The sequence below is a fragment of the Maylandia zebra genome, linkage group LG3 (genome assembly GCF_041146795.1).
Source record: "Maylandia zebra isolate NMK-2024a linkage group LG3, Mzebra_GT3a, whole genome shotgun sequence".
In the NCBI taxonomy this organism is placed as follows: Eukaryota; Metazoa; Chordata; class Actinopteri; order Cichliformes; family Cichlidae; genus Maylandia; species Maylandia zebra.
The window spans coordinates 5,354,389-5,366,841 of NC_135169.1; the positions used below are offsets into that span (position 1 = coordinate 5,354,389).

Consider the following 12,453-nt stretch of genomic DNA (forward strand, 5'->3'; position numbering starts at 1 on the left):
TAAGAGAACTTGATCTCATTGTTTAAATAAAGGAGCAAATAATAGAAGCAATAGTGTTATATAGTAGTGTAACAATATTATTGTTGTTGTTGTTGTAAGTGTGACAAAAAGTACTAAATCTGGATTAAAGAAATTTTCTTCAAGAAAAAAATATGGGGGAAACAATCCACAGTTGTATTGGTGCAGTTCTTGTTAAATCTTGTTTTTGGTGTAGTCTGTGCAAGTCTGATGATTTCTTCTTATGGACTTTTTTTCTCTCTCCTTGTGACTGTCACTGTCACTTTGTAAATAATATGAAAACATTTTAATCCAGAAACTCAATTTTCTTCCTCCTTTTATAGCATCCAACATCCACCCAGAATATTTGAGAGTATGTGCACTGATAAAACTTGTGACAGGTGGGTAAAGACCAACAGCACAGTCTTCTGCATGAGCTGTTATCGTGACCTGAAAGCCACTGACTTCATCTTAATGCACTTAGACCTACTACTCCTCAGTCACCGGATGTGAATCAAGCTAAAAGCCATTTGAGAACTTTGACCATAAAGTTCTTAATTCAAAAAGGTTGTTTTGTTTCCCTGCAGTGTGACAGAGGTGGGAGTGTGTCTTTAGACATCTTGAAAATAATAGATATTAGGTCTAGACCAGTATTTTTTCCTTCAGCAACATACAGCTGACTGATCGTTTCTCAGACGATGCTCCACACATCCCTGAGTCACCTGGACACTGGCAGAGGGAATTATGCGTGGATGCTGTCCATGGACTACAGTTCAGCATTTAACACAATAATTCCCTCAAAGCTTTTCACCAGGTTGAAGGTTTTAGGTCTCATTGACTCATTCACTGTGTCAGTGGATCCTCAACTTCCTCACAGACAGACTCCAGTCAGGGAGGGTGAAAAAAAAACATGTCTCCTTACATCTCACTCAGCACTGGAGTGCCTCAGGGCTGTGTTTAAAGCCCCCTGCTGCACTCACTGTACACTTATGACTGTGTAACCAATCAGATACCACCTCCATTGTCAAGTTTGCTGACGACACTGTTATTGTGGCCTGATCTCTAACAACATCAGAAGAGATTAGAAACCTGGAGAAATGGTGCCAGAAAAACAACCTCCTCCTAAACATCAGCAAGACTAAGGAGGCTGATTATAGACTTCAGTACAAAGCAGGCATAGAATTATGAGACCCTGATCATCAGGGGCATATAAACTCCACCACCCTAAGTGGGTGAATCTTTCAAATCATCCTGTTCGTCTTGATTGTGATGGGAAATTAAAACTTACTATTACGAACGTGATGTCTGTCTGTCTGTTTGGGTGCAAAGCGCCCCCCCCACCCCCAAAAAAGTCTTGATTTCAGGATTGATTTTTTGTGGAAAAGCAAAGATAAAAAGGCTTTACCTTTCTCTTTCAGGATAACTCTAGTATCCCTCACTCTGAACCTCTCACCATGGGCATTCTGGATAAAGACACAATCCAGACCAGACCCAGGAGATTGGTTCTGAAACCAATATGCTGGGTGATATTACAAGGGTCAATTGCTCTGCTTAGTCCAGCTCCCAGACAACAGGGGCATACAAACTCTACCACCTTAAGTGGTAGTAGACCATCAGCTTCCTGGACCATCAGCAGCCAGTGTGTGTCGTCTGCTGTGGCTCAGAAAAACACACCAATCACAGATTCAGACCCATCGATGAAGCTGCACAACAACACAAGAAGGAACTTCAGGAAACTCTGGAGCCCTTAAAGAAGAAGTTAAAGGTTTGTGAAGAAGTTCAAGTGAAGTTTGATCAAACAGCAGAACACATTAAGGTCCAGGCCCGACACACAGAGAGGCAGATTAAGGAGCAGTTTAAGAAGCTTCACCAGTTTCTAGCAGAGGAAGAGGAGGCCAGGCTGGCTGCACTGAGGGAGGAAGAGGAGCAGAAGAGTGGGATGATGAAGGAGAAGATGGAGGCTCTGAGCAGAGAGATAGCAGCTCTTTCAGACACAGTCAGAGCCACAGAGGAGGAGCTGAGAGCTGAAGACGTCTCATTCCTGCACAACTACAAGGCTGCAGTGGAAAGAGTCCAGCGCTGCCCCCTGCTGGATGATCCACAGCTGCCCTCAGGAGCTCTGATAGACCAGGCCAAACACCTGGGCAACCTGACCTTCAACATCTGGAACAACATGAAGGACATGGTCTCCTACACTCCTCTCATCCTGGACCCAAACACTGCTGATCCAAACCTCATCCTGTCTGAAGATCTGACCAGTGTGAGAGGAGGAGGAGAGAGGCAGCAGCTTCCTGATAATCCAGAGAGGATTGAGTGTTCCTGCTCTGTCCTGGGCTCTGAGGGCTTTAAGTTTTGGTAAATACTCAGCATGTTTATCATCAGCTCCAGACGCTCTCCTAATAAAGAAGAAGCTCCAGAGGATCAGAGTGAATCTGGACTGGAACAGAGGAAAGCTGTCATTCTCTGATCCTGATACTAACACACACATACACACCTTCACACACACTTTCACTCACAGGATGTTTCCATACATTAGCACTATGAATAAAGTGAAGATACTACTAGTGAAGGTGTCAGTATTATCTTAGCAGTGCCATTTAGGATAATTATATTTATAATGCCTTCAGTCATTAAATGTGGTTCATGTTTATGTACATATATCAAATGTTTTATTTAATCTATGATATTCTGTATTTGCTAAATTTCTGTTCATTCTAATGAAGCTGAAATGATTGAATGATTCTGTCTCTTTCATTTACAACTATTTCCCACACCGGTCGCAGCAAATGGCCCTGCCCCTCCCTGAGCCTGGTTCTGCTGGAGGTTTCTTCCTGTTAAAAGGGAGTTTTTCCTTCCCACTGTCGCCAAAGTACTTGCTCACAGGGAATCCTATGATGGTTGGGTTTCTCTCTGTATTAGGATCTACTTTACAACATAAAGTGCCTTGGGGCAACTGTTGTTGTGATTTGGCACTATATGAATAAAATTGAATTGAAATCTTAACTGTTATGAAAAACCTAAAAAAAAAACCCAAACAAACCCAAACCACTAAAAACTGGAGAAAAAAAAAACTAAAGCATTTTCTGATGACATTGTTTATTGATCAGTACACAGCAAATCCAGCATGTCCAAATTAACACTGTCGGATTTGATTTCAACACTATTAAAGTGTCTATATGGGTCCACACCAGAGAGTGTTAATTTAACTCTTTTTGGAGAGTTGGTACGTTAACTCTGATTTAGTGTTAAACACCAAATCTGTCTGGAGTTGATAATTTAACACTTGGTGTTAAGAGTTTATATATTAACTCTCAAAGAGTATTTTAGTTTAACTACGTAAGAGTTATCTTCTAATTCATTCTAAAAAGCAGGAATTTTACTGTTCTGAACTTCTAGAAATTTCTTTTGGAAATAAACATTTACTAAAAAGATGCAATGGTTTTTGAAAAACATTTATTCTGAACTGTGCACCACAATTTCAAAACATTTTCTGAAAGATGTAACAGTGTACATGTTCTCACTTTCATTAGAATTTTGTTTATCAAAAGGTCTGACATGGTAAATGCAAATAACAGCATTCTCATCACTTATTTCTTCAATACAATATGCATGTCCTTCATTCATCACTTTGTGGAACTTCAACGCACTTCTGCTCTCCCCCATATTCCATCTTCACAAGCATATCCTGTGCGGAGATTGAATAAAAATTAGTTGACACTAATTAATGGCACAAATAATCCAGTAAACAATTGCAGCACAGTAAAAAAAAAAAAAAGGAATCCTCTTTGAGCCATTACTTGTGTAAAGTATTTTCCCAAAAGACAAGGACACAGGCAACAGGTAATACTGAACTAAATGTAAAACCTCAACCTTTTTCATTTTTACCTAAACCGTGTGCACAAAACTCTGGAGGGATCTATGCTAACGTAGAATCCAGTCAGGATGTCAGCTACTGCTGTTTGCTCGTTTTTTTTTATTTTTTATGGGAGATCGTTTTCAGGCTTCAAGTAGCACCATTATACCAACATTTCATGAAGGAAACTGTTTCCAGGGCCTACTCCGTGGATCGGCTTCCTCCGAGGCGTGGACGTCTATCAGCAGAGAATGTACCTTCACCTATCAGCAGAGAATGTCCCTTAGTCTGTAACACAGTCAAATATATTCTCAAGTAATATTCAAGCATGCCATTCAGCGTGTTAGTACGAGCTCGGGAGCAGCTTGGGAGAACAAGAAAACAGAGACTGCTTTAGATTGTCTTCCCAAAGTGACTCAACTTTATTCACAAGTACAACAGTTTATATAGAGGGTAAAATTCATGAGACAGCAGATTATCAGTTTAAACCAGTACAGACCAAGATAAGGCAGCGTCTTCCTGCCCTTGGGTGAAGAAGCATCCTTTGTGTAGTTTATTAGTTCAGCTACAATTGTGATTATCTCAGCGACATATTTTCAAGGCACAAAACGAAGAGTTCTTACATTAGTGAAATCTGAAACAAACCATTTGGCCTTCAACAGGCGTCTAAAAGATTAAGAAACTAATGTAGCTGAGGGAGTGATCTCTGTGGTATTTCAACCTTGTACCAGCCTGTGATTCTCACACATCAATTCTTGGGTCAAAGAGAAAAACACTGAAACAAAGGGGCCTTATTGAATGACAGAGTTTTCCTGCATGATGTCACTATAAAACAATATCCAGTAAATGCTCCCATGGTACTAAAATACCTAACAGTTTCACTCTTTTTTTATTATTATTTTTTTTAAAAATAATAACTCAAATAGAAAGGAAAAATCACAAATGTAATAACATAATATAAAAAGCAAATCATAAAATGTAATAGTTCACAACCTAATGTTCAATATACACATCAGGAACATCATTGGTAACATCTGGCACATCCTCAGGATCAATTTGTGCTAATTGCAAATACATTGAAGTAGCTGTACTAGTAGCTATATGGGTTATCATTGAAAATGTGGCTTGCAGAAATGTGAACAGGGTTGCACTTTACAATACGAAATAGTAAATAAAAATCCTAAGGTTAATGCAGTAGATATGATTAATAACCTAAATATATAAAAAAGACAGTTCTTTAGTCGTCTCCTGGCCTGGTCCCAGGTTCGAGAGACACCGTATAAGCGTCGTGTGATGACAATGGGCATTTCATTTTCTCCATTATCAGGATGGAATGAGTCTATCTTTATCAGGTTAGACATTGTGTGGTACTCTAGGCTTTCTGTTCCTGCTGGATGTTCGAGTACCTTGTTGTTGTTCAGGCGGGGGATCAGAGGGCTTTCTGAGTCTTGGCTCTTTCAGGCGTTGTGTGTTAATCAGTGATTGTGTGTGTATAGGTGGATTGGATCCGGGCGCTGGCTCGCCTGAGTCGTCATCTATAGGTGTATTGAATCCGGGCGCTGGCTCGCCTGAGTCGTCATCTACGTGATCCGACGCCTTAGGTGGTTTGGTGGGGCTGGTCTTAACCCTGCTGGCATGAATCCACTGAGGTTGTCCGTCTGTTAGGATGCTGGTTCTCGTCACTGCAAGTACAGTCTGGGGGCTGGAACACGCGGCCTCCCCGAGTGCCCTTGGTTTTAGCGACTGTACCAACACCGCATCTCCTGGTTTCCACGGATGGGTTGGATCTATGGAAGGGAGAGGCTGAGAGAGACAAACTTTCTGATAGTTATTATTCAGTGTTTCTACCAGGTTATGAACATAGTCAGACAATGCAGTGTCTATGTCCCCTTCCAATAGCGGTGCCCCTCTGGAGGCTGACCATGGTGTTGGAAACGGTCTTCCCATGATTATTTCAAATGGAGATAATTTGGTTGCTGCGGATGGAGTCATTCTAATCTCGCAGAGGATTTGAGGAAGTAGTTTGATCCAGGTCATTCCTGTTTCTATCATTGCTTTAGTCAGGCGATTTTTTATGGTCCTATTCATTCTTTCTACAACTCCTGAACTCTGAGGATGGTATGGCACATGATATTTCCAGTCTATTGCTAGAGTTTTAGCACACTTTTGAATTACTTCTGATGTGAATGAAGGTCCTCTATCACTGTTAATTTGGTGAGGTATTCCAAATCTGGGTATTATTTCATTGCACAACTTTTGACAGACTACTTCTGCAGTTTCTTTTGATGTTGGGTAAGCTTCTACCCATTTACTAAATTGGTCCACTATTACCAGTAAGTACTTGATGCTTCCTTGTGCTGGCATGTGTGTAAAATCAATTTGTAATGTATGAAATGGGAAATCTGGTTGTGGTAAATGCTGATGTTTTGCTTTTGGTTTTCCTACATTAGTTCGTGCACATGTTAGACAGGTTGCTAATATGCGTTTTACTGCGTGTGATGTTTTCTTGATTACAAATCTTGATTTTATTGCTCCTATTACCCCTCTTTGTCCGACATGACTCACACCGTGAAAATGGCGGACAAGGACTGGCAGTAGTGAAGATGGGAGGGCAATCAAACCCTCAAGGTTTTTGTATAAGCCGTCTCTGTTATCTAAGGTACAATCATTACTTTCCCAGTAAGTGTAATCTAAGGCAGAGGCTTGCTCTTGTATGAATTTTAGGTCAACATTTGTTTCTAAATAGTCTGGGAGCGTGACAAGTGGCAGCTGTAAAGGCAAAGATAATACTTCCCTTCTGGGTGGTTGCTGTGAGGCAGCAGCTGCTTTCGCGGTTACGTCTGCAAGAGCATTTCCCACTGCTTCGTCTGTGTCAGCCGTGCTGTGCCCCTTCGTTTTAACAACTGCAATTGCCGATGGCAGCTGTATAGCCTGCAAAAGTCTTTGAACAAGGTCAGAATTAGCGATCGGTTTTCCATCAGCAGATCTAAATCCTCTTTGTCTCCACAATGTGCCAAAGTCATGCACCACACCGAATGCATAACGGCTATCAGTGTAAATTGTTACCCGCTTATCCACATGTAACTCACAGGCGCGTATTAAAGCCATGAGCTCTGCTTTTTGTGCTGAGTGAAATGGTAATGAGTGAGCCTCTAGTATGATGTCAGGCAATGTCACCACCGAATAGCCACAAAGAAATAAGTTGTCATTTGGTTTTGAACAGGACCCGTCCACATAAACAATGACTGAGTCTGGGATTGGTGTCTGCTCTAAGTCTGGGCGTGGTGCTGTGGATTCCTGTATACGTGTCATACAATCATGAACGTCAGGGTCGTCTGAACCATCCTGTCGGTCAGAGGAACACAGCATACGAATAAGTAAGTGTGCTGGCGAATTGGGTGTGCTGCTTGCTTTTATAGTGAGATTTGCTGTTGAAGTCAGTGTAGCTTCATAACCTGAGTGACGTTGTGCGGTCATGTGTTGTGTAGTTATGTTTGCTAGAATGGTCGTGACCTGGTGATTGGTGTGTAGAATAGTGTCATGTGAGAGTGTGAGCTTCTCGCAGTCCCTTATCATGATAGAGCAAGCTGCTACTGCTCTCAGGCAGGCCGGCATCCCCTGAACTACTGCTGGCAGCACCTTTGAGTAGAAGGCTACTGGACGGTAGCCACAGCCATGCTCTTGGGCCAATACACCTGCGCAGGTTGTGCCGTTCTCTGTGACGTACAGGTGGAACGGTAAGTGGTAGTCAGGCAGACCCAAACAAGGGGCGGAGGTCAGCGCTCCCTGTAATGCATTGAAAGAGGCAGTCATTTCTGTGGACCACAGTATTCGAGGAGGCTTGTCTTTTTTGCAGCATTCACGCAGAATGTGGTCATGAAAAGAACAGTCTGGTATCCACTGTCTGCAATAGTTCACCATGCCTAGGAAAGACAGCATTTCTTTCTGTGTAGTGGGCTTAGGGACAGAGGTCACAGCTTTGACCCTGTCTGTAGTCATAGAACGTTGTCCGTGAGACAGTGTAAATCCCAAATATTGAACAGAAGTCTGACAGTACTGCATTTTCTTTGCTGATGCTTTGTGGCCAGTCTGTTGGAGGTGCTGGAGTAGCATGTGTGTGGCAGTTTGACATAGTTTTTCACTATCAGCACAGAGGAGGAGATCATCTACATACTGGATCAGAGTACAGCCCTCTGGAGGAGTGAAGCCGTCCAGGGTAGCACGTACTACCATTGAGAAAGCCGCAGGGCTGTCTACCATGCCTTGGGGTAAGCGAGTCCATGTGTACTGCTTATCTCTATGTGTAAAAGCAAATATCGGCTGTGTGTCTTTATGCACAGGCACTGAGAAAAAGGCGGAGCACAAATCCACCACAGTAAAATGTGTAGCTGTTGCTGGAATAGATGTCAGTATGCTGGGAACATCTGGAACCAGAGGTGGCAGAGGCATGATGACTGCATTAACTTGCCTTAAGTCTTGTGTGAAACGCCATACGCCAGGTTTGTTAGGCTTTGGCACAGGATTGACAGGAGTGTTATATGGAGATACTGTGGGCTTTATTACTCCAGCTGTCAATAAATCTCCTATGATGATGTCTAAGGCTGCGGCTTTTTCAGCGGAAATGGGATATTGCTTGACATATACCGGCTTGTTGTTTTTCAGCTGAGCATGATAAGGTGTACAGTCAATAAATCCTACATCATTCTCACCTCTTGACCATAATGTCATGTTTTGATATTCAGCTGGCAATGTGACAGCAGAGATAGTACAGTGTATGGGGTAGGTTAGATCTAGGTGTTGACATGGTGCAGTGATGTCATAGCCTATGTCTGAGTTATGTGACAAAACCACTGTTTGGCCTTCACTGGTGTGAGCAGTTATCATGTTGTTGAACAGTGTGAGAGAAACAAATATGTGGCTTCCAGGCATGGGGCTACCTGGTAACGGTGTTTGCACATGTCTTTGACACAGAGTGTGACGTGGGATACCAGTCAGATGGATATTGAGTTCATTCTCCGCTGAGGCGTCCAGCTGACACAGAGGATGTTCCTTCTCCATGGTGTCGGTGCATAGGGCAGAGAAAACATAGCTGTTATCAGTATCTGCAAACATTTCACCCTTTGTGTTAAATGAAATACACAAGTTCATTTTTGCCATTAAATCTCTGCCTAATAGATTCACAGGCGAGTTTGGAATAATTATGAATGGATGATATGTAATTTCATCTGGTTTTGGGCCCCAGCGTGTTTTTAGAGAATGAGTTTTGGGGCATTGCACTAGAGTTCCGTTTATTCCCATGGTGTTGATGCACACAGAGGAAACAGGCCCACTATAGAATTTTCCAGACAGTGAACTTTTAGTGGCTCCACTGTCAACTAAAAAGGAATAAGTCTTTTCACCTATCTCTATATCTAACATGGGCAAGCTTTCTGTGTTACGGGACAATTGCAAATGCAGCATCGTGTGTAGTGCTTCACACTGTCCCTCATCATCACCTGGGCCTCCCTATTGTCGGTCCAGTCTTTCGTTATCATATGGGTGGGGATTAAAATGTGGATTATAAGGTTGCTGCCTAAGTGCAAAGGGGCCATTATTTTGATGTGATTCCTGTCTGCGTTGCCAGTTACCTTGTCTGTAAGAGCTCTGCTTACGCCTAGTGGCAGGAGCTGGTCCTGTGTTTTGTGGTTGAGATCTACCTGCTGCTGATTTGCATTCCGTCCTCCAGTGTCCTATTTTTCCACAATAAAAACATACGTCTCCACTCCTATCTTTCCTTCTGAAATCTCCCTGCTGCGCTTGTTGAGGGGGCGGGGCCCCTGCATACATCATTTTTTCACTTTCCTCTGAGCCTTCAACATCAAAGTTCAACAACATCTTAACACTTTTAGCCTTCGTGCTGTTGGGGAAAAGATCTGCACCAGCTTTTGTTTTGACAAGTGTGATAAAGTTCTTTATTTTCATGTCATAGAGATTATCAGTGGCAGTCAGCTTCAATAGTTGTGAACATTCTGGATGAATATTGTTTAAGAATGTTGTTATGAAAATCTGATCATTTCCTCCTTCAGGCATGCATGCCTCATTAGTCCAGCAGTGTGTGAAACGTTTCATAAACACTAGAATGGATTCATCTGGCTTTTGCTTACACATGGTTACTGCATTTAAATCAATTTTATCTCTAGACATTGTGAGCAGAAATCTCTTTAGATTTTGAAAAAAGGCTGTGATTTTGTCATCATTTATCCACAAAAACGAGGTGGTGTTGGCTGCTTGGTCGTTTTTAGGGTCTAGTTCCTCTACTTCTTCAATAAGCTGAGATTCAGTCACACCTGGGATTCGTTGACATAATATATATCTATAGTCAGGCCCACCCAAGTGGTGGTATCTGGTACTTCTCTGTAATGCAGAAACAAAGGCTGTAGGATTTTGTAGAGGATCGGGAAGTTCTTTAATGGTTGCTGCTAACTCTGAAATTTTAGGGGGTTGAATGCAACACATGTCCCCTATTATCATGAACGGGAGGGAGGTGCTGACGTCATTAAATTGTGATCCCTGCTTTTCTTTATAACGGGTGTTTTTGTGGGGGCCCTCTTGAGTTTTTTCCTCTTTTTTCTGCTTTAAGTAGTTCCTTATTAAATTTCTGGTGTTAGTTATTGCTTTTGGCACAGTTAAACCATTCGCTACTCTAGTGTGGCGCTGAACATGATTATCTATGACAGAAACGGCTTCCTGCAGTTCGGCTTCCGTACGTTCAGTTAAAGGATCTTTCATGATTTCCTCACACTCTGTCATTAACTGTTTTGTTTGCTTTTTATGTTCCTGTAACTCTCTTTCTCGTTCAGTGTATTCTCGTTCCTGTCTTTGATCTAGGTTAAACCAGTCATCTTCTTCTGATTTAGGTGTCATTTCAGTGCCTTCCTCACTCTTTTGGGATTCTGCTGTTAAATCAGGATATACGCGCTGATGACGTGCAGCCGCCGCAGCAGCTATTAATTCTGTTTTTTCATCATAAGGCGGCGGAGCCGTAGGTTGAACGGATGGGCATATAAGGCTAGTTTTTTCTGCAGTGGATTTACTAGAGCCTACACTGGCTTGATTTAAAGCATTTACGTCTGGCTCGGGTCCTTTTTTCCATAGTGGTAGCATGCGATTGGTCACATCACGACATTCTATCATATATTTTTTACAGGACTTTTTAATCAGCCTACTTTTCTTATCACAAATAGTATTTAACATTTCTACTGACCTGTTTTCTGGCGATAATCGTTCGGGATAGGGCTCCGGAAATACATTAGGATGCATTAAAGTTATAGTTCTTAAGTTCGAGACGAAATCAGTCACGTAAGCACTTCCGCATGTTCTGGATACGTAATCATGGAAGTCTTCATTGATTCGCGAGCGTGGGTTAAACGTAACCGGAAGTGGGAGTCGTACTGAGCCGCTATTTGTGATTTTATATTTTATTTTTTTCGGTTTTACAGTTAATTTTGAGTTTTTATCGGACCCGTCTAAGGTCTTTGAATTATTCTGACCCATGGTCAGTGATTTCCAGAGGGGTTTAGACGCTTTGAAGGATTTAAGTTAGTATCTATTTTTGCTGTGGCACACCTGAGGTTACTTGATTTTTTGCTAGCAATTTTATGTTTTTAGTGAGCAACTTCTCACTTTTTAACGAGCAACTTCTCGTTTTATGACCCCAGGCAACTTCCTGTGTCCTTTCTGCTGGTGAGCAACTTCTTAGTTTATGACAGCAGGCAACTTCCTGTGTCCTTTCTGCTTTTATTTTACAAAACAACAGGCAACTTCCTGTGTTTCTATGTGGGCCACTAAATAAGGCTCCTCAGTGTATCCCACTTGTTACTATGTGGGCCACTGAAGAAGGCCTCGTCAGCGTATCCCGTTTCTATGTGGATCACTGAGAAAGGCATAACACAGTCTTATAAAATAAAAAGACAAGTGCCTACCTTCGTCAGGATCCCACTTCTGACACCAAAATTGAAGGAAACTGTTTCCAGGGCCTACTCCGTGGATCGGCTTCCTCCGAGGCGTGGACGTCTATCAGCAGAGAATGTACCTTCACCTATCAGCAGAGAATGTCCCTTAGTCTGTAACACAGTCAAATATATTCTCAAGTAATATTCAAGCATGCCATTCAGCGTGTTAGTACGAGCTCGGGAGCAGCTTGGGAGAACAAGAAAACAGAGACTGCTTTAGATTGTCTTCCCAAAGTGACTCAACTTTATTCACAAGTACAACAGTTTATATAGAGGGTAAAATTCATGAGACAGCAGATTATCAGTTTAAACCAGTACAGACCAAGATAAGGCAGCGTCTTCCTGCCCTTGGGTGAAGAAGCATCCTTTGTGTAGTTTATTAGTTCAGCTACAATTGTGATTATCTCAGCGACATATTTTCAAGGCACAAAACGAAGAGTTCTTACATTAGTGAAATCTGAAACAAACCATTTGGCCTTCAACAGGCGTCTAAAAGATTAAGAAACTAATGTAGCTGAGGGAGTGATCTCTGTGGTATTTCAACCTTGTACCAGCCTGTGATTCTCACACATCAATTCTTGGGTCAAAGAGAAAAACACTGAAACAAAGGGG

The 12,453-nt window shown here is 42.0% G+C and overlaps 1 long non-coding RNA gene across 1 annotated transcript; it reads right to left on the reverse strand.

The window, feature by feature from the left end:
- Positions 1-3,473: 3,473 nt before the first annotated feature.
- On the reverse strand, positions 3,474-11,785 carry LOC106674728 (uncharacterized). The gene is made up of 4 exons (XR_013095127.1): positions 11,094-11,785; positions 8,839-8,902; positions 4,024-6,791; positions 3,474-3,682 (listed from the first exon to the last, which is right to left on the reverse strand). It is a non-coding gene; the product is annotated as an uncharacterized LOC106674728 (long non-coding RNA).
- Between the last annotated feature and the right edge of the window lie 668 nt (positions 11,786-12,453).